Source organism: Podarcis cretensis, assembly GCF_951804945.1.
Source record: "Podarcis cretensis genome assembly, chromosome: 2".
Taxonomy (NCBI): Eukaryota; Metazoa; Chordata; class Lepidosauria; order Squamata; family Lacertidae; genus Podarcis; species Podarcis cretensis.
The window spans coordinates 69389499-69410609 of record NC_137171.1 but is presented as its reverse complement, the minus strand read 5'-3'; the positions used below and the strand labels follow the sequence as shown (position 1 = coordinate 69410609).

Sequence of the window (21111 nt, the reverse complement as noted above, 5' to 3'; positions counted from 1 at the left end):
CTTAACAAACTATGATTCAAGATCGTCTTTACTTGGACTTCGTGATTTTAACCCAGGTGCAACTGGTCACCTTCTACTTGCCTCTTTTATAGGTTTGTCTTTCATCTTTTAATTTCCGTCTGTTGTTATAACTGCTCTCTCTTGTTTTATATACATTATAAAATGAAATAATTATTTTAAAACGTTGCAAACAAGCAAACTATGGTTCCCAGGATTCTCATGGGGGACTTTAAATGTACATTGAATGTATCTGATCAACAACTACCGCCACCACCACCACCTCCTCCTAAGCTTCCTAGTGTCTCTATGCTAGAGATTATTTGTAATATGCAGGTAGTTCCCAAGCCTGAATGGACCTACCCTTTGCTACCTATCATCCACACACCACATGGGATAGGAGCAGTTTCAGTGCATTGTGCTCCCACACTGCTCTTTTCGCAGGCATGTGATGTGCCAGTTCCTGTGCTGTAATTATTTCAAATCTGAGCTGTTGGTTTTGGGGTGGGGTGGGTGAAATGTTATAATGTTGCTTTATCTTTGTTGTTCTAAAATTTTGCAAGCTTTAGAATTGTTGTGAGTCACCTAAAGACCATTTGGCATTAGTCAACTAGCAAACAAAATAATAAAGCAATAATATTCCCAATTCTGTGCACATACACCTGATCACCATATGTTACTTTTGTATGTTTTGCCCCATAAGGAGAGTAGTAATTCCAAGAGACGATCATCTTTTCAGAATCAGTCCCCCTTAAAGGGGGGGTGGGACCGCTAGAAATCTGATCAAAGTCTTTCTGCTATCACATCTTCTTTGACCTTTAGACCAGAGAAGTCCAGGTTCAAATCCCTATGTAGACACTAAGCTTACTGGCTGACCTGGACAAGTTGTTATCTCTCGGCCTAACGTACCTCACAGGGTTGTTGTGAGAACCTGCATATGACACCCTGAATTCCTGGTTGAAAAGGGTGGGATAAATCCATAATAAGCAAAACTAACAAGAATCTTTTTGGTCATTATGCATCCAAGAACCTTGTGAGGTAGTCATTTTTTAAATTTCCATTGGACAGATCATGAACTGAGGCAAACGAGAGAATCTGCAGCTGAGAGGGACCCTAACACACCTCAGGCCTCTCCGTCCAATACACTATCTAGTTCTGCAAGCTTAAATCAATATGATCAATTGATCAATAAACAAAAGCTTTAATTGAAGATTAACATTAATTGGTGGGGCTGAGAGATGCAGCCTCCTTTCCTATTGACATGGAAGCAGGAATCTTTCTGCCTCCCCCCCCCCCCCGCACCACCACCAAGCAGAAGAGAGGGAGGTGCAAAGGGAGAAGTGGAACAGGAACGATGCTGGCTCAATTGCTGCACCCCCTCTTGGGGTGTGGATAGTTTCACAGTCTTCATCTCTGAATGAAAACCTGCAAAGTGCACATGCACTACACAGCCACATCAGCATACTAACTCCTTTCTCCCTGCAGCAAAGCTGATTAAAAAGAACCTTCAATATGTTTTTTTCTGAAGGACCAACCTCCTTCCATATGGTTCTCCCTGCATGCTCTGGTCATCACCTGACACACTGCTCCAGATTCATTGACTCTGTGAAGCAAACAGCTTAGCTGCCGCACATGGGGCTTTTTCTTCAGTGACACTCACCCTGCAGAACGCCCTGCCAGCTGAGATCAGTCAGGCCCTGGCACTCTTATTTGTTTGTTTTTTTGCAATTATTTACTACCTCTCTGCCAAGGCCCCCAAGGTGCTGTAATAATGTTTTCAGCAGTTGGTGAAACTTGGATCTTCATAAATACTATGCGATTTAATTGATATTGCTACTTGCAGTTTGACTGCTGTTCCCAGAATATTTTTTTTATTCTATGTTATTCATCGGTCACATAATGACAGTCATTATTTTTGGCTCATTATATTAACACGGGGTTTATTATTCTTGCTGTTTTGAATGAGGGTGTATATGATATTTGTTTGCTTGATTTCATTATCTGACTTGATTTCCTATGGTGGGGTATAAGTTTTATAAATAAATTCTTCCAGTCTGTATCCAAAACTAGCATTTCAGGGTAAAACCTCCATAGCTATGCCTTTCCATCTAGTGCAGGCATGTCCATTTCAGGGGCCTAATTTGGCCCGCCGGTCGATTTAATCTGGCCCCTGTGGCAGTATATGTATATGTCTTGGGGTAAAATCCCAAAAAACTCAACAACTTTGGGGTAAAATTGTAAAAGCAGCTCAGCAACTTTGGGGTTAAATCTAAAAAAAGCTCAACAACTTCAGTCGGCCCTCATGCATGTTCACTTCATCAAATCTGGCTCCCTTTGAAAAAAGTTTGGGCACCCCTGACCTAGTGCTAATAGTACAGTGGTACCTTGGTTTTCAAATGGTTTAGTTGTCGAAAAAATTGGCTCCCGAACACTGCAAACTTGGAAGTAAGTGTTTCGGTTTGTGAACACTTTTCAGAAACTGAACATCTGTCGCGGCTTCTGCTTGAGTGTAGGAAGCTCCTGCAGCCAATCAGAAGCCGTGCCTTGGTTTTCAAACAGTTTCAGGAGTCGAACGGACTCCCAGAATGGATTAAGTTCGAGAACCAAGGTACCACTGTAATCACAAAAAATGGTAGTGCACAGCTAATATCAGTGCCAATGCATTCCTACATTTTGGGTCTTTAGCATGGATGAGACTTGAATTCCCCCTCCAAAGCCACGTTGGCTGTAGGGTGTTGCTGTCTTAGGGATTATTATTTGGTAGACAAGCCAAAAGTGAAGAGAAATACATTTCCCCCTCTAATTATACATAGCAGTAGTTTTGTTTATTGAACTGAAATTTCCTGCATGTTTAAAAGAAGTGACATCTTTCCTACATTTTGGGTCTTTAGCATGGATGAGACTTGAATTCCCCCTCCAAAGCCACGTTGGCTGTAGGGTGTTGCTGTCTTAGGGATTATTATTTGGTAGACAAGCCAAAAGTGAAGAGAAATACATTTCCCCCTCTAATTATACATAGCAGTAGTTTTGTTTATTGAACTGAAATTTCCTGCATGTTTAAAAGAAGTGACATCCTTCCTTCACTTGCCCTTAAGAGGCCCTACATTGACATTTTGTTCATGTGAGAGTCTATTTAATCACTCTGATCACACGGGCACACACACACGTTTCAGTGCTGACCTGGAACAGACGTACCATCAAATCATGCACTCAATTTCTACATCACAGGACGATCTCTTTGCACATTTCGCCCATCTCTCTGTTCATATCTGGAATGGTTCTTTTCATGCCCAGATGCATAAAACATGTACCGTTATTGCAAAAAGGGAGCCAATTAGTTGCCAGTAGCTGCCTATCTCATCCTCCTGCCTCTTGACTGGGGACAATCTCCTTGTCCCTGATTGGCTGTGGCTACCTGGATGTGGCTGAAATGAGGCAGCGCCCTTCCCCAAGGCAATGCAGCTACAGCACTCAAAGTGAATGTTCAATAACGCCATTGGCTAGACTGGGGGCAGGGGTTGTTGTTTTCTCTCAGGATATCCCTGAGGCCCTTTCTTCCGGCTGTATAAAGCAGAGTTTCACATGTGCGTTACTCCAGATCATAGGAAACTGAATTATACCAGGTCAGACTCTTTGTTCATTGACTGGCATCAGCTTTCCAAGGAATGGCTTTCCCCATCACCTGCTACCGGATCTTCACCACTCGACCAAGACTTTAGCTGAAGCAGATGCCAAAGGATGCCCTAGCCATCACTTTTTTAAAGTCGTGCTACGCAGACATTAAATTCCTGCCGCATTTATTCCTCCCACTCCCTGCTTGGCCTCCAGAATCAGCTTGCTTCAGTCTGCTGCATGGCAGATTCTTCCACCTGGATTGAAACTGGGATCTTCTATGTACAAAACATGGGCTCTGCCACTGAGTCACGGTCCCCAGTGATGGGTGCATGAACACTTCATTCCCAATGTCCTGAACCGATGCCTTCATGGAGAGGCACCAAATGGTGGCTGCTGCTTTGGTTTCTACACACTCTGGATGATTGGCCTGCCTATCTGGCACATCTCAGGAGAAGAGGCATTTGAAACCCAAAGGGAGAGAAGGCGCATCATGGAAGGCAAGAGAATGTGGGGAGGGGGGAACCCTGAAGCTCCCTTCCTCCAGCCTCAGGGACTGGGCTCTCCTTCCAACAACAGCTAATAAAGCGGACTCCTAAATAAGCATTTGATTAACAAATGCTAAAGCGGCGATTGTGTCACTGCGCGGAGCTGTAATTGCTGCTGATAATTGGCTGCTTAGAATTTAATAAGCAATTAAACAGAATGGAATGCAGGGGAATTAACGCCGAGCCTGCTCCCCGCCTGCTCCCCGCCCACCTGCACACTTTCCACCTGCTCCCCACATATACCCCTTCCCCACATGCTCCACACCCACCCGTTTGCCTCCCACAAAGCCCCCCACATATCCAGTCCTCGTCTGTGGGCTTCCCACATGCACCCCTCATGCCAGAATGCCCACTTGTGCCGGAAGGGATTGGAAGCCTGACAGTAGAGTGATTTCCCTCACACTCCTGTCAGGCTTCCAAGATTTTCGATCCACCTACATGCTTCCTACAGGTTCTCCTTGCCAGACATTTCACATGTGCAATGCAAATATCCCTGGACTCACTTGCCTGTCTCACGACTTCCTGAGCTCCCTTCATGCTCCACCCCAAGCACCTCTCAGACTCAGCACATGAGGCGAGCACCTTGCTGCAGCTAAGCAGTTCTGGCTTTGATCAGGGCCTGGAAGCGAGACTCCTCTTGGGAACCCAAAGTATGCCACCTTGGTTTCCATCATGGAATGGAAGGAAGGTGGGCCATAAATGAAAAATAAACCAGTGCATCCTTCACAGACACAACTATTGTGCTTTCATTTCTTTTATGTCCTGTTTTCACCTGCAAATTTCAGAATGTGCACACATTCACTATATGCCTTCATATGACATCCCCCATGCCCCCCAAGACACCTACAGCTCTTGCATACCTTGCAGGCATTACTTCTGGCATTTGTTGGATCCCCTTAATGATCATGTGGCTATTCCTTGGGGCTGCCACACCAAAATATGTGCTAGACTAGATTGACTTCTCAGTTCTTCAGAAGTCCGTTTCAAAGTGCCCGTCCCTTCAAAAGCAGCTTCTGGAGACTCAACAATCAGCTGGTTGTCAGATGTCCTGAAGCTCTTTCAAAGTGCAGCTTGAGAGAGTGCTTTGATGGGGACTTCTGAAGACCCCTGTAGGCAAAAAAGGTTACCTGCCATCACTGATGGGTGATTCTTCCTGTCTGTCCAACTTGGCGAGAGAGGGGTTGGGGAGATACCGATATCTCCTCCCAGTACCCCTGGGCTAAAAGGTTGGGCTAGGACTGGGAAGAACCTGGCTCACATCCTCATTTGCCAGGAAGCTCGCAGGGTAATCTTAGGCCAGACACTCTTGCTCAGCTTAGCCTCAGGGGAAGGCCGTGGAAGGGAAGAGAACCAAATATGTCACTTGAAGCTCTTTGGAGGAAAGGTAGGATATAAAAAAATTAATAGGCAGCTAAACTGTTGCTAGAAGGAACTAACTAGATGTAAATGGGAATCTACCCCAAGCATAATGATGAGACTGAAGAGAGCTATAAACAATCTGAAGACAGCTATAAAGAGGGAAGCCGCCACAAAAATATAATATTTGTACTTGTCCTCAGGTTCTTAACCAGCTTGCCATATCAGACTGAGGTCTATCTAGTTCAGCATTCTTTGTCTAAAAATGCTCAGGGCAGCTTTTACATAGGCAGCTTCTTTTGAAGAAAAGAGCCCTAGAGACTTGTGGTGTTGTAATCATTATTTTTTATTTACTAATCCGTAAAGGCTGAATGGGTATTACAGGGCCGCAGTAGCAAGTCCATGGTGCAAGTAGTACCAGTCCCAAAGTGAAAGCAATGTCAGTATTAAAACACAAGATGACCCCACCAGGTCTTCCTTCATTCACACACTGCCAGGTAAAAACTAGTTTCTGCTGAAGATCTAACTCCAGGTACATTTCAGGTGCTTGGAACAAAGGGCTTTGAGAGAAACTGATGGTTACTTCCCATTTGTCCACCATCAGTGACCAGGCCACACTAAAGCCCCCCAAAGATGGGCCCCATCTCCATTTTGCATGATAGAACAGCATGGCCCAGATGAACATGATTCATTAGCCCTTGCCTTTCCCACCATTTTGTCTCCATCACCATGGACTTCCCCCATTCCATTCCATTCCATTGCTTTCAAAACCAAACCTCTATGTAGACTTCAAAAATCCATATCTAAATGGCAGAATGATGTCAAAATTAGCAGATCCACTGACATATGCTAACAGTTCTTCTGGCTGAAAAAGAAGAAGGAGAAGAAGGAGGAGGAGGAGGAGGAGAAAAGATGGCTTTGTGAGACTGAATCCAGAGGATGGTGATTTTGGAAGTAGCACAGAGTTATAAATGTGGCCCCCAGCAAACAGTTATTCCCTTGGAGGGAAAGATAGAAGCTCATTGTCTAGAAATAAGCTCCTACAGCACAGCTGAGCCCCATGGATCCCACTGAGCTGTCACCTCAAGCTCACCCTCACCTGGGCTCTGCAAAGGTAAGAGATTTTCCAGAATCTTCTGGCAACCCCTAGAATTCCAGCTAGAGGGAATGAGAGAAAGTCTTGCAACCCCCTAGTCTAGCGTGGGCTAGAAAGAAGACAGAGAACCCCGTCCATTGGAGGAAGAGCTAAACGTTAGAGCGTTGGAGGGGGAGGGTCTGACTCACAATGGAAATATAACAACAAAACCTTCTGTCAAATGTGCAGATAAGAAGCTCTGGCTTACTTGAGTGATGCATGCCAAGAGGGTAAGAATTGTTTATTAAACCTTTTGACAGCAGAAAAAAAAACATCATGGCTAAGGCAAGGAAGTCTCTTTCGCTGCCACCGAAAGACTGGCTGACTAAACAGTGAGAAATTGCAGAGATGTAGAAACTGGCATTTTATGTTCATCCGAGAGAGGAGAGATTAAATATAGAATCATCATCTGTGAGTAAGTGGAAATTATTTCTGAATTGCTGGAATAATATACAAGGGGCAAATTCCATCTCAAATCAAGCGCTGGCTTTGTTTTCCATGGCAGGGAGCTGCATGCAGCCCCACCACCGCAGCCCCCTGCTGCCACCAGCGCTTCATCAAGCCCAGAACACAATGGAGGACAAGGCGAGGGGCCGGGACACAGGCAGGGCAGGGCCCAGGCCTTCCCCTTCTGACCAGCTCCCACAAGTGCAGACTGCCTCAACTTCCACCCCTGTGGTGCCCTCACACTCTGTTGTAAATAATGCTTTTACAACAGGGGTGAAGAATCATTTTCCATCTGGGAGCCACATTCCTCATTGAGCAACCTTCTGGGGGCCACATGCTAACAGTGGATAGGGCCTGCCTGTCCTCCATCCAGTCAGACAGGAGGCATTAGCAGAACAAAACCAGATAGGCAAAAACAGCCCGAGGGGGTGGAAAGTAGGGCTACTGTACAGGGCATGTCTTGGGGAAAGGCTGTTGGCTTCAGAGAGACCCCAGGGTCAGATAAAGAGGCCTGAGGGCCACATTTAACCTGAGATTTCTCATCTGTGTATCAGAACTGCTACACCCAAAATGGAGGGCAAGGCAATGAGGAAACCCTCTTGCCCACAGGGAAGGCAGTCAGAGTAGCAGCTCTGCACTTTCCCCATCAACCTCCCTTGTGGAATTTGAGGCTAGAGGTGACTTGGCAGTTGGGAATGATCCAGCCTCTGAGATCTGGGGGCAGCAAGCTAGCAAGTTTCAGTAGCAACAGTTTTCTATGGCAAAAAAAAGGTGCCCAACATTACTTTCTTCCTCCTACCTGGAAGGGTTGGACGCTGGTGGGCAAGGGGGAACCTGTGTGTGAGAGGCAGGGTGGAGAGAGGATGGATGGATGGAGAATGAATGAGTGAATGAATGAATGAATGAATGGGTGAGAGGCTGGGAGCGAGTGAAAGCTGAGGGTTCCAGAAGGAAGCAGCCAAGCTTGCAGGGTGAGGGGAGCCTGTGTCTATCCATGTAAAAATGGGTGCAAGTTAACAGTGTGAGTACGAGAGAGAGAGAGAGAGAGAGAGAGAGAGAGAGAGAGAGAGAGAGAGAGAGAATACATAAGATGATACATAAATGGAGGAGACAGACAGATAAGGAAAGACAGAAAAGAGCTGTCCCTGCATGTTTTTGGATTTGGCTCTGCCCACTGCTGGTATGCAGCCCTAGATTACTCCCCACCCAAGGGAATGCAGCTACCGGCCCTGAAAATGATGGTGTACCACCATATTTTTTACCAAGTCCAGTCTTAGGCTAATTGGCAGCCTCATTCATGCCCCCTGGATCTTGGCTCCCTGCCTTTGGGGTCCCTGGCCTCCTGTCCTGCCTGCAACACTGAGGAGACCTCTTTCCTCCCTTGCCCCTCAGTTGTTTCTGAGCAAAGTGTCCCAAGGCCCTTTCCACCTGCTCCTGCACCAAGCCCTACAAGCCCCATCCCAGGCATAGCAGCCACTGAACAGGCGCTGTCTAAACAGCATTCCTTTCACCCACTTCTCCCATCGGTCAGGCTGGCACAGAGAGCCTGAAGGATGCTCTGTGCCCTGCAGCCTCCCAGCAAGCCAGAAGAGGGCAGTATGGACTGGTGCGGAGAGAATGCCTTTGCTGAGTCAAACATGCACCCCCCCCGCCACAACTGGCCCCATGTCAGCCAGATGTGCGATGGCACAGACCACTTACTGCAGCTGGGAAAGAGAAGCCTGGGGCAAGATAACTCCCCCTCCCTGCCCTTGGCAGCTCCCAGAGACTCAACCTGCCAGGCATTGCACCCTGCTCACGTCTGGCTGCCGAGAGTAGTTAGGTGCAGCAGCTAATTTACGTGGGGAAGATAAACGGCGCCATAACGCTCCGGTTATTACCCCTCAGCACTTTTACAGCGTTGCTGGCAATTAATTTAATTAAAACCCCTGTCCTGGATATAAAGGCATTTCATAACTCACTGATTTAACAACTCTCAACCCCCCACCCCACTCCCTAGCCTAGCTGCCTGCAGCTCAAGCAGGGGGGCATCTGGGTCCAACAAACACTAGCACAGGTATGTCTGCACGTGCAAGGAACTGTGCACACGTAAGCCTGTCAGGCAGATGTGCCATAAAATGTACATATGCAGCAAGCATGGCGCTGTACCTGCAGGCAAATGCACTTGTGGAGGCACACACTCAGAAAATACATCAAGTACACATTGCATCCTTCCTTCATACCCATTTAGCTGCAGCAAACTCAAAAAATGGTACCCAGAATCTATGCACCGACAAACACAGCACTGTGTATACATGCCAGTGAGAGGCTTGTGAAATAAAATGCAATTGCCATGCAACTGCTCTGCAAGATGCACATGAGATGCTCAAAAATGTGTCTTAAAATATACACATCAGTTTGCCAGACAGCCACTCCACTCACATATCAAATACTCTGGTTGTAATCCTGGATTATGCAGCCTCCTATGGTCTTACACAAACATATCCTGTGCATCTGCCCAATTCATCTATTGCCAGGCAAGCCACCTACGGCCAGAAACATCATCTTATTGGAAACCACTTTATTTATTCCATTTACTCCTCATTAAGCCACATTATGGCAATAAAGTGCAATGTGCCCTTTTCTTCTCCTCTCCGTCCCCAGCCAAAGGCCTCTTGGGCCTGGCACAGGGAAAGAGCACCTGGCAATGCAAGAGGGCTGCTGCTGCTGCTGCAGAGCCCTGCACTTTTAATCCCACCAGGTGAAGTGAATTTAGCAGCCTCTAAAATTGGGCATTCAGCTTTGTCACAAAAACTAATGCACACAATCTAGCACAGTAGCGCAAGCAACGGTCCCTGTTGAGAGGGAGCTCTAAATGGGAGGTTTAGAGGTGTGGAGGTAGAAGATTGAGGGTGCTAGCAGAAGCTGACGGTGGAAGGGGGGAGAGTGCAGAAGGAGGGAAGCAGGTGAGGCAGAATAAGAGGGAGCCCAGATACAAGCCACCAGTTTGCTGCTGGCTGGTAGTAGGTGCATTGGCAGCACTGAACATTGCCCATATATCCTTATTTGGAAGGACTGCGAGATGGGGGTGAAGGTGGGGAACATCTGCAGTGCTGTGCATATGGGAACACAGACCTGGGATTAGGAAGAGGTGCAGAAAGATCAGGAATGGGTCTGGTGTTAGCAGAGGTGAAGGCGGCAGGGAGAGGAAGTCGGGGTAACAATGCACCGCACAAGTTAGGAATGGCGGCGCTCCAGAAAACAGAATTGCTCTAGCCAAACTGCGGAGCATGCATTTTGCCTGTAGGAAAATGGCATTTCCCCTTCAACTAACACATTGATACTGAATTGCACTTGTGATGGAGAAGCACCTGGCGCTCATTGGTTGAGCGGGTGAGATTATTCAGAATGTTTGCTTACCTGCTCGGGGAACTAAACAATTTGAAATCCATTTTCTACGAAGGAAAGGAAAGCCATCACTTTGGCTGGGAATCAAGAGGTACAAGAAAAGATATCGGAAAGCTAAGGTGCAGGGAGCCCCTAAGCAGTGAAAGCAGAACCAAGGGGCTGACTAGGCCCTTGAAGAGACAAGGAAGACAAGAAACATTGTAAAATTAATAACTGTTAGAAGGATGTTGGAATAATATTATATTATTTTAGCAGGAATGATATAAAGGATTTGGGAATAACTGACTGTTAACTGGTGAAAGGAGGAAAAGTAAAGTTACATTATATTAAGATAATCTACAGGACTAAAATTTTAAAAGAGGGAAAGGATTTGCTGAAATGGATAATTGATCTAGAATACAAAAAAGGGAGGTGTGAGGAGGTCAAGGAAATAAGCTAATGAAAGATAAGTAATGAGAAGATTTGCTGTATTTTTCTTTGCGTTTTGGTTTCTGTTTAATGGATTTTATTTTTCTGTTTTTTCATATTGTGATGTGTTGTTTTGCTTTTGTTTAATGTGGTATTTTTCTTTTTTCTTTTTGTAACCTTTAAAATTTTAATAAATATTATTTTTAAAAAAGAGAAGAGACAAGGAAGGCAAACACAGACATTGGGTGCCACAGGGTGCTGAAGACAAGCAAGTAGAAGAAAGGAGAAAGCAGGACTGGGACTGAACACTGTTTGTGTTAAGGAAACAGGTGGGAGATATGGGGACTCTGGACCAAGGAGGCCAAGAGAAGGCAACAGATGTGTGGGACTTTTGGCCCTCCAGATCAGCCCCATCAGCCCCAGAAAGCATGGCTGGTGGCCAAAGATTATGAGAGCTATAGTTCAGCAGCATCTGGAGGTCCACAGGTTCCTCACACCTGAGCTTCAGGGTACTAGATGTGGATTCTAAATCCTAACAGGGTACTCTCACAGTCATGGCTTCAATGGTCTCTGCAGCATTGTGACCTCCCAAGCAATCCTGAGCAGCCAATGAGGAACGAACAGTAGGGGGCTGAGCCCACATACAACTATGGGCTTCTCCATTTGAACTTGAAAAGAATAGTCTGCACCCACATGAATTTGTATATTGCATATATTTGATTTGTCTTTGCTGTTCATACCAGTAGGCATTCCGTTTTGTGTGTGTCGCTGCCTTCTAATTTCTTGATTCTGTTATGCCAATTAAGTACCAGTAGGGCATGAGTGCAGATAGCTACATGCACCCTGCTTTAAAACAACAACCTCCACCACCAAGAAGTGTGCAAAAACACACAGCCAGGAAATTGTAAAGTTGGTTGTGTATTTTCTGGGTTTGTGCAAATCTGGAGGCTCGAAATAAAATATGCGTTGATAAGGCTAGTACCAATTGTCTGTGCCGTTTTCTGGTTTTGTGTGAGTATTATGTTCTGAAGTGTGTAAATTATTGCCACATCCATTTTGGCCTTCACCACAGGCAGCCAGGTGAGTGGCTACTTACAAACCTGCCTTCTGTCATCCTGTCTCTGCCAGTGCCAGTGCTGAACAATAAATGCCCTACTCCTCTGCCTCGTGACTGGATCCTTCCACCAACTTCTATTTTAGGCACTTCTTATTTTAAAAGATAATAATTTATCTTGCTGATGGCTACGTGTTTCCCTGATGCACAAAGTAAGCCCTGATGTAACAGCTCATCCAGCACTCGCTTGGTTGTTTTTAAAATCCCAAAAGCTGACATCTGCCCCTACGGCTCCCTCCTTTCACTGCCATTTCAGGAACCTTTGCGTGGAAGCTATTTTTTCCCCGTTTTCTTGCTGCCTGTGTGCTCCCCTGCTGTGCAAAGCCAGCCCTGGAGTGATCGCCCAGCCTTCTACTTAGCAAAAACAAATGGCAAACAGCCGCAAAACGACTGCCCTCCTCTATTATGTGGGGGTGAATGATTGTGCAACTGGCACCGGATCAGGACTACTGCAAAGAGAGCGCCACAGGTAAACCTCCATATTTTTATGATCTGAAAAGGCTCTGAGATTCTTAAGCATAATAGAAGTGTTCCCACCCCATTCCTTTTCATTAACAAGATGATAATATCCTAGATCCAACCTCCTGAGCTGTTACAGAAACAGAGTATCAAATGTTTTCAAACATATTAGTCAATTTCTAGGATGAGTACTTCGGTGACTAATTCGCTAACCATTCCCACATACGACGGGCTACGTCAGGTGTGGCAAACCTTTTCCCAGCCCAAGGGAAGCATCCTCTTGTGGTGGACTTCCCAGGCACCCATAGGAGCCAACTCCTAGGGGCCAAGGTCCCTTCGGTCCCCTCAATAAAATATTTGAGGGAGCCGGGGCCCCAAAGGTTAATGGGCGTTGCCATTCAAATGCGGTGTGCGTGTGCTGCATCTTGTGATTAATTATGTGGGGTCTGGATTACCTGCCCCCTCAAAATATTTTATTCAAGTTGGCACCCCTGCAGGTGCCACATGCCAATGACAAGCAGGGCAAGAGACCAAAGAGGGCATAGCAAGGGAGGTGATTCTTACAATTATATAGTCTGCACTTAAGTCACACAGTCAACGGTTTGTACACCCACACCCCCTACACCCCTCTGCACATCCAGGCTAGTAAGAGTCAGGGGAAAGTTCTTAAGGAGGGTGGGGGGCATGGCCTGGAGAGGGACGTGCCCCCCCCAAGACAGATGTTTCATTGCAGGTGTCCTCTGCAACATGTTATAGACACAATAAGTGCTTTTTTTCTTTAAAATGTTTAGGGGTACTCTCATTTTGACTCAAGAAAATCACTGGGAAAGGAAATGAAGCCGCCATCAGTAACAACGAAACTGATGATTCAACAGAACTGAAGATTCACCGTGCTAGAGAAGAAACTTAGTTTCTTCTCCCGTTAGATTCACAAAGTGTTTAGGGGCATGTGTACCGCTGTGTAAAAAAGCACTGGACACAATAATAATGCATAGTACTAGATTTATTCCACTTGGGTTGGTCCTGCAGTGCTTCCCCAACACAACCATGTTATTGCTGTCCAGAGGGGCTATAGCGCACCAAAAGCTGGACAAAAATAAACCAGAACATTTGTGGTATAAAAAGTTATGGGATTTCTGCAAGAAGCTACAGGAAATGCACTGACTGGAAATGAAGCAATGTGGTCACTCCCAAAACTTTGCAGGTGCAAATAGTATTGAAAGGGAGACTGTGTGTGACCACCCTGAGTGAGTGAGTGCTGGACTGGGAGATGGGGTGACCTTGGGCCAGACACTGTTTCTCTGCCTAACCTACCTCACAGAGTCGTTGTGAAGATAAAATGGGGAAAGGCAGAACCATATAGCTCCTTGGGGGAAAGGTGGGGTATAAATGTAACAAGACAGCAGCAACAGTAATGTTTTAATGTAGGAGGTACGGAGCAGCAAAACAGTGCAGATGGACTTTGAGACCGGGAAATCTTTTCACAGAAACCCTTGGCCAGCTAAACAGATCTTATGGCATACTTCTGCTTGGGTGGAGAGGATGATGTACACTGCATAGCCATAGTTTGTTTGTTTTTAGAGTAGCTCAATGACTAACAGCACAATACTATGCCTGCTCAAAAGTAAGTCCTATTGCATTCAATAGGGCTTACTCCCAGGTAAGTGGGATTAGGACAGCAGCCTAAGATCAGATATGCACACGCATATGCATAAACGGATCTGGATTGACAGATTTCATTTCAATTCTGCAAATTCAGGATTTCAGTACAGAAATTAGGGACAGCCTCCTACAAGTCACAATGCTACCGTACATTGGTTGTTCATAACCCTTCGTTTTAGCAGACTTGGACCTTAACCACCAGAACTTTTGCACCTGATACTGCAGTATAAACACCTGTTGGATTCCTGATTTCAGTGACATGCCCCCAAACTATTAATGAACAGAGACTTCCGGGTTGGCGCCATCGCCGAATGGCGGACTCCCTCCGAGCTCCGGAGGGAGCCTGCTCGGCAGGGGCTGGGTTCTACCGCGCCGGCGACGCGGGGACCCTCAAAAACCATGGGCGCTGAAACCCATGGGCATGGTGACTTGGCGGGCACCGTTTGCGTCCCCCCCCCGACCCGCGAAGGAGCCTTTTTAAAGGCTGCGGAGCGGGTGACGGGGGGGTGCTGTGAGTCCTCCACTTCCCCTGCCGAGCGAAGCCGCATGCCATTCGACGGAGAGCACTGACTTCTTCCATTGAAAATTTGGACTTTAAAAGAATAACCCGTGAGTAATTGGAACTTGGATTAAAAAAGGGGGAAAATTCTTTTTAAATTCGGAGCGAGCGGGGGAGGTGCAAAAAGGAAGTCAGCCTCCCCCCTGTTGTAGAGGAGCTAAAGCAAAGGATTTGACAACTAAGATCGAGTGCAACCTTTTTTTGATAAAATTATTAACTTCACGATGGAAAATTATAAGACTGGGCTGGAGGAGAAAAGTGGAATGTGAATTAAAAGGCAACCCCCCCCCCCCGGAAACCCCGGGAGCGATCCGTAAGAGCGCCGGGAGAGGAGAAATAGAGGTTTTGACAGCTGTCAAAGGAGCTGTCAAAGTGGAAGAACAAAAAGAGAACTTTGTTACGAGGACTTTGCTGGTCACATTTGTTACAAATTGGATATAAATTGTTTAAAACAAGGAATAATAAGTTACTTTGACTGTTGGGTGTGATCGGGAAGGAAACTGAGTTACTATAATCCCTCTAGAGGAGCTGTGGGACACTACAAGTATTGTTGGCATCGAATTTGAATAGGACTTTTTATCTCCTGGGAAACTGCAGAAATGGAACACTATTTTGTCTACAGAGGTTTACACACTAAAGGAGACAATAGATTTATCTATTGAAGAATGGAAGGGACTTGACGTAATGTTTTGTTCCTGAATAACAAAGCCTCTGCAGAGGAATTAGAAGCTTTTTGGAATTAGAGAGCGGGGAAAAAAAAAAAGAGGAGGAGAGAGAACAACAAGAACAACAAGAATAACAAGAACTGGACAAAGTCGGAAGATAGACTCCTTCCAAGATTGGACATGTGAAATCAAAGATGACCAAAAGACGGCAAAGACTAATAAAAAGACGGCAAAGCGGACTGGTGAAGGACTGTGGTTTAGATGTGGGAGCTCCAGGATGACAGTAGATATTGACGGACATTGGGAACGCAACCGGGAAAGAGGGGAGGGAAATTTGGAATCCAAAGGGTGTTAAATTACATTTTATTCTTTTTTCTATTTTTCTGTTTATTTTAATCTGTATTGCATATTAAAGAGGGGAACTCGTGGAAGGGAACAGGTCGATTTTAGGGGATGGGAAAATATTTTTTAAATTGGGCCAGTGATAATAATTTTAAAATTTGGGGTAAGAATTTGTTGAATCTATTTGAAAGAATTGGAATACAAGAGGGGGAGGGGAGGGGAAGTCCTGGAAGGATGCCAATGAAAATAAGGTTTTAAATTTGGATTTTTTTTTCTGTTATATTTGAAAATCTTTAATAAATATTATTTTAAAAAAAAAACTATTAATGAACAGAACGGCAGGTTTCCACAAGCACCCTTCACACCTCCTCATGTTAACTGTGAGGATCTTCTTTTGCTCCTCAATCATTCCCTGGTAGGAATCCATGCCAAACCCACAATTCCAACACAGATATAAGACTGGGATGTTGGCTTGGAACAAGTTGTGTCCTTCTGGACCCATTCCCAATGCTCTTTAGGCAGGAATCAGGACAATGCTAGGCTACCTGCAGTGTACTAGTCTGAGCGGCCGATTAAGAATGGGGAGGTCTGGGTTCAGATCATTGATAGTCAATGCAGCAGAGTGTGAGCGCCAGGCTAGGACCAGGGAGACCCAGGTTTAAATCTCCACTGAGCCACGAAGCTTACTGGATGGATTTGGGCAGGTCACAGCATTCAATCTGATCTATCCTGCATGGTTGTTGTGAGGATAAAATGGGAAGTGGCGTTGTTGCTGCTGCACTGATGTCTTTAGGGGGAAGGAGGCAGAATTCATATGTAGTAACTTTACATTCATCCTAAAGGTTTGAATTCATAAAGGTTGTGCCTCAAATGTCAATGAATAGCTTGTCCCCAGCATGGAAACAGAATTGTCATTGACAACAAATGTGGATCTATTGCATATACACACAGAGAGAGACCTAGGGTACACCTGCATAAAGGTAAAGGACCCCTGACCATTAGGTCCAGTTGTGACCAACTCTGGGGTTGCGGCGCTCATCTCGCTTTACTGGCCGAGGGAGCCGGCGTACAGCTTCCGGGTCATGTGGCCAGCCTGACTAAGCCACTTCTGGCGAACCAGAGCAGCGCATGGAAACGCCGTTTACCTTCCCGCCAGAGCGGTACCTATTGCTCTACTTGCACTTTGACGTGCTTTCAAACTGCTAGGTGGGCAGGAGCAGGGACCGAGCAACGGGAGCTCACCCCGTTGCCCGTTGCAGGGATTCAAACCGCCAACCTTCTGATCAGCAAGTCCGAGGCTCTGTGGTTTAACCCACAGCGCCACCCGCGTCCCGTCACCCACGTAGGGTACACCTGCATATAGGAGCTCTAATGACTGGATCCATACCTACACCCTGATATTAACTTGGCAAAAGATTTACATGACTCAGTTGGTAGAGCATGAGACTCTTAATCCTGGGGTCATGGGTCCAAGCCCCACGTAGGGCAAAATATTCCTGGCATGCAAAGGGTTGGACTACATGACCCTTGTGGCCCTATACAACTCTACAAATTCAAAGATTCTATGACCTTGGCTTATTCTTGCAGCAATAGGGCTGGGATAGGGACCTCTCTGGGGCTGGCTCTTGAGCGCAAGCCGGAATGCAGCCCCCTGCCTCCCCTCCTGCCCCTAGTAAACTGCCCCGATCACTGCTATCCCTGCAGAGCTGGTGGGGAAAGTCCCTTGTGGCAGGCCTCCACCTAATGGTACTAATTAGCCCTCAACCCACTTAATTGCCCGCTGTCCCTGTAATTACAATCTTGTTTCTTTCTATGAGCACAACGGGAGCTTGGGGGCTGCCTTGATTTTGTGTTTCCCTGTCAGCTCATTATCTTCCCGGCCCCTTTAATAGCTGGGGATGTGGCCATGTGGCTGTGTGTATGTGTGTGTGTTGTTGGGGGCACAGACTGTGGAGGCAGAGAGTGGGAGCTCAGCGAATCCCTTCCTTATGCCAGACTGCTGCAACATCAAGGGGCTGCCACCTTTCATTACACTAATGGTTGTAAAAGTGAACTCCTCCTTTTGTACCACTTGACACAGCGACGAACACATGGCAGGGAAACATGCAAAATCCAAGCCCTTCTGCTGCAGAGGAGCCTGCCATTTTGGGTGAGCAGGCATTTGCTGGGGCAGCAGGAAAGACTCGTTGCCATGAGGGGAAAGGGCCCCTGAATTAGCTCTGTGGGACAACATGCTGCGAGGACCTGGGTGGCAGGTATACAGTAGCTGTCATCGCTGGGTAGCATCCAGCCAAGTTCTCCTAAAAACAGACCAGTTGAAATGAATAGGCCCAAGCTAGTCATGCCCATTCATTTCAATGGGTCTACTCTGAGTAGGACTGGCATTGGATAGAACCAACTATCCTTAGCCCTGCGATCCCCAAACAATGTACCATGGGAAATACAGTCACTTATGAGCCCAAAGCCTTCATTCATTCGTTACCTGCTGAATCCTGCAACAATTTACTGCTCCAGTCATACCTCCTTTTGATCATTCTCCACTGGCAGGCCAGGGTATAGTTTGGCATCGCATGTGACTGGTTCATCCAATCGCTCCTGATGCAGGGACTGAGCAGAGTTACCTGCTCTCAGAAGAGGCTGTCTGCGTGACTGTCCTCAGCTCCTGTGCTTTCATCCCACCAGGAGTCGCTCTCATCCTAGTGACTCATGCAGAAACAGAGAGGAAGGGGACCACCGTTCCATAGCACATCCCACATTTGTGTGCTGGAGGTCCTGGGTTCTTCTCTTGACATTTTCAGTTGGAAAACAACAATCAGGAGCATGCAATGGGGCAAAAGCCTCTGCCCCAAGACTCTGCAGATTGGCTGCGTATCGGAGGAGACAATACTGAGCTAGATAAGCAAATAGCCAGACCTGGTTGAAGGTAGTTTCCTACATGAGATGTAGGCTTCAGCAGGTGAGCAATGCTTACACTTCCACACTTAATAAATATTTTTGGCTGTACAATTGAAGGGTACCTCCAGTTTTAATTCTGGGCAGGGAATGTTTCAGCAATGAGAATTTCATGCCCTTGCTTTTGTGTAGCATTTCCTGTGGTGTTTAAGAAAACCTTTGTATTTGTTTATTAGATCCTTCAAGGGGGGATCAGTGCAATTATTCCCATTATACAGATGGGGTTGAGACTGTGCCAGTGGTGTTCAGGGGGGGGGGCCTTAAACAGGGAGGGAACCCTGCAACATAAAAGTAGCATTATAACTGACTTTCTCCAGCACTGCAGCCTCTGCCAAGTTGAGACAGTGCCCCAGACTTCCCAGGACAGAGGTTTGGCACCATCAAGGGAGGCCTGCACCCCTGGGAGCAGTGGGAGGCAGGCTCAGATTGCCCTCTTGCCTTTGCTGCCCTGCTCACCTGCATCAGGATTGTCATGGAAACAGGCTCAATGCTTTTGAAGTCACCTAGGTGATGGATCTGAGCTACATTTCCCAGACAAGGAGCAGCAAAGGGAGGTGAGGCCTTGGGGGAGGACAAGGGCTGAGCCAGGTGGAAGGGAGGCAAGACTCTGCAGAATGGATGCCAGCAGCTCCTACCATGACCCTGCAAGGAGGTGCCTCCAGCTGTGCTTGGACAGTATTTATGAGCATCGAGCTGCAGTATATAACCATGGGGATGGGGCTGATTGAGCAGCCTGTTATCTCAGCAGCTAAATGGGTAATTGGGAGCAGGAGACGCTATCGGCAGCGATAAATCCCCCAGCAAAGCCAGTGCATTAACTAGGGCTTTAGTATCAATTATCCCTCCCAGCAGTGTTGAATAGAGAAAGTGATGCCTTTAAGTGTTGCAGGGTGGGGTGTGGGGGAAAGAGTTCTGGCTGTTCTTGCCCCAAGCCTCAGGTGGAAAGAGGCAGGGAGCAGCCCAAGGGCAAGAACTTTCCCCAGGAACAGGGATATTGCCAGTGAGGCAGGCATTCAAGGGCAGGGGTGATGGTAAAAGCTGGGGGAGCAGCCTCCGTGGCAGACCAGCAACTTGATCGGGCTGTGAGGAGTGGAAGGAGGTGAAAATACACTGGGTTGCTTATTTTAGTAGTCCAATATACTGCTTGCTTCTAGAGCCAGGAAGATGGAAATGAGAGAGTGCACTTTTGAGCATGTACAGAGAGCCTTCCTCTCACCACTGAACAAGCCCATAATCAGCCCCCGCACAGAGATGGAGAGGTTTCAAGGTCAGCTGGTGTAACTTCCAGCTGGGCTTCAGCCCTTCCATTTTGATATCAGGCTCTGCTCTGCATGCCATAAATGGATAGCATCCAGTCCTCACAGAGGCTGCATATATTGTGCAGATGAGACACTATATGAATGAGGTTACGTTTGCTGGGTTTCTCTGCACTAGGACCAAGCTTATCCCCAGTAGTCACCAGACACTAATCCATAAAGCAACACCAATTGTTCTTCCTCCTCACCTTCACGGATATTGATGTCCACTGCACTCATTCTGACTCTCTTCCCAGATGGGAGGAAGTTGTTAGCAAAATCCATGCCCTGCTGTCTTGCTTTGCGTTAGGGCATCACCCCCATGTCCTCTTGGACTTTCCAATTAATTGTTTTAATCACCATGATGCATGCAAACTATTTTCATTTTACATGTGTATCTGTCCTTTCCTCCAAGGAGTTCAGGGCAGGCAATTCTCACCCCACTCCCCATTTTATCCTCAAATCCAATCCTGCATGATTGGATAGGCTGAGGTTCAGTCAATGACCCATGAAGCACCTAACCGAGCTTCATGATTGTGTGGGGATTTGAACCCTGGTCTCTCAAGTCCTACTCTACCACTTTACACCACGACACACCGATTCTCAAACATTTCATTTTTGCTTTTGTAGTTCTGAGAGAGACCTATGTTCCAGGGTGAGGGAGGGGGGGAGGCAGACACAGGACTGATTATCTGAATTGCGCTAGTTTGGACTACAACTCCCATCAGCCCAGCAAGCTGGGAATTCTAAAAGTTAACCCTTCTTATACAAGGAGTCTGTGTAGACCAGGCATGGCCAAACTTGGCCCTCCAGCTGTTTTGGGACTATAATTCCCATCATCCTTGACCACTGGTCCTGTTAGCTAGGGATGATGGGAGTTGTAGTCCCAAAACAGCTTGAGGGCCAAGTTTGGCCATGCCTGGTGTAGACTATTACTCTCCTAGGATATTGACTGTGTAACTCACATATATGACTCCACTCTTCCAGATGGTTATTTATTGCCACCTGCCAGACATTGGCTTCCATGACCTCCCAGGATGCTCCAGCATTTGCAACTTGTACATCCTTGTCTGGTGAATGAAGGGAGAAGAGGGGCTGTGCACAACTAGAATCAGTTGTGTGGAGAAATGCTGTCCGACAACCTCGCTATCACAACTGGTCATGAAGGCCTTG

The 21111-nt window shown here is 46.6% G+C and overlaps 1 protein-coding gene across 2 annotated transcripts in view; it reads right to left on the bottom strand.

The window, feature by feature from the left end:
* UNC5A (unc-5 netrin receptor A) overlaps positions 1 to 21111 on the bottom strand; it is an 86008-nt gene that overhangs the window by 19871 nt on the left and 45026 nt on the right. The gene's annotated exons all lie outside the window — the stretch shown is intronic.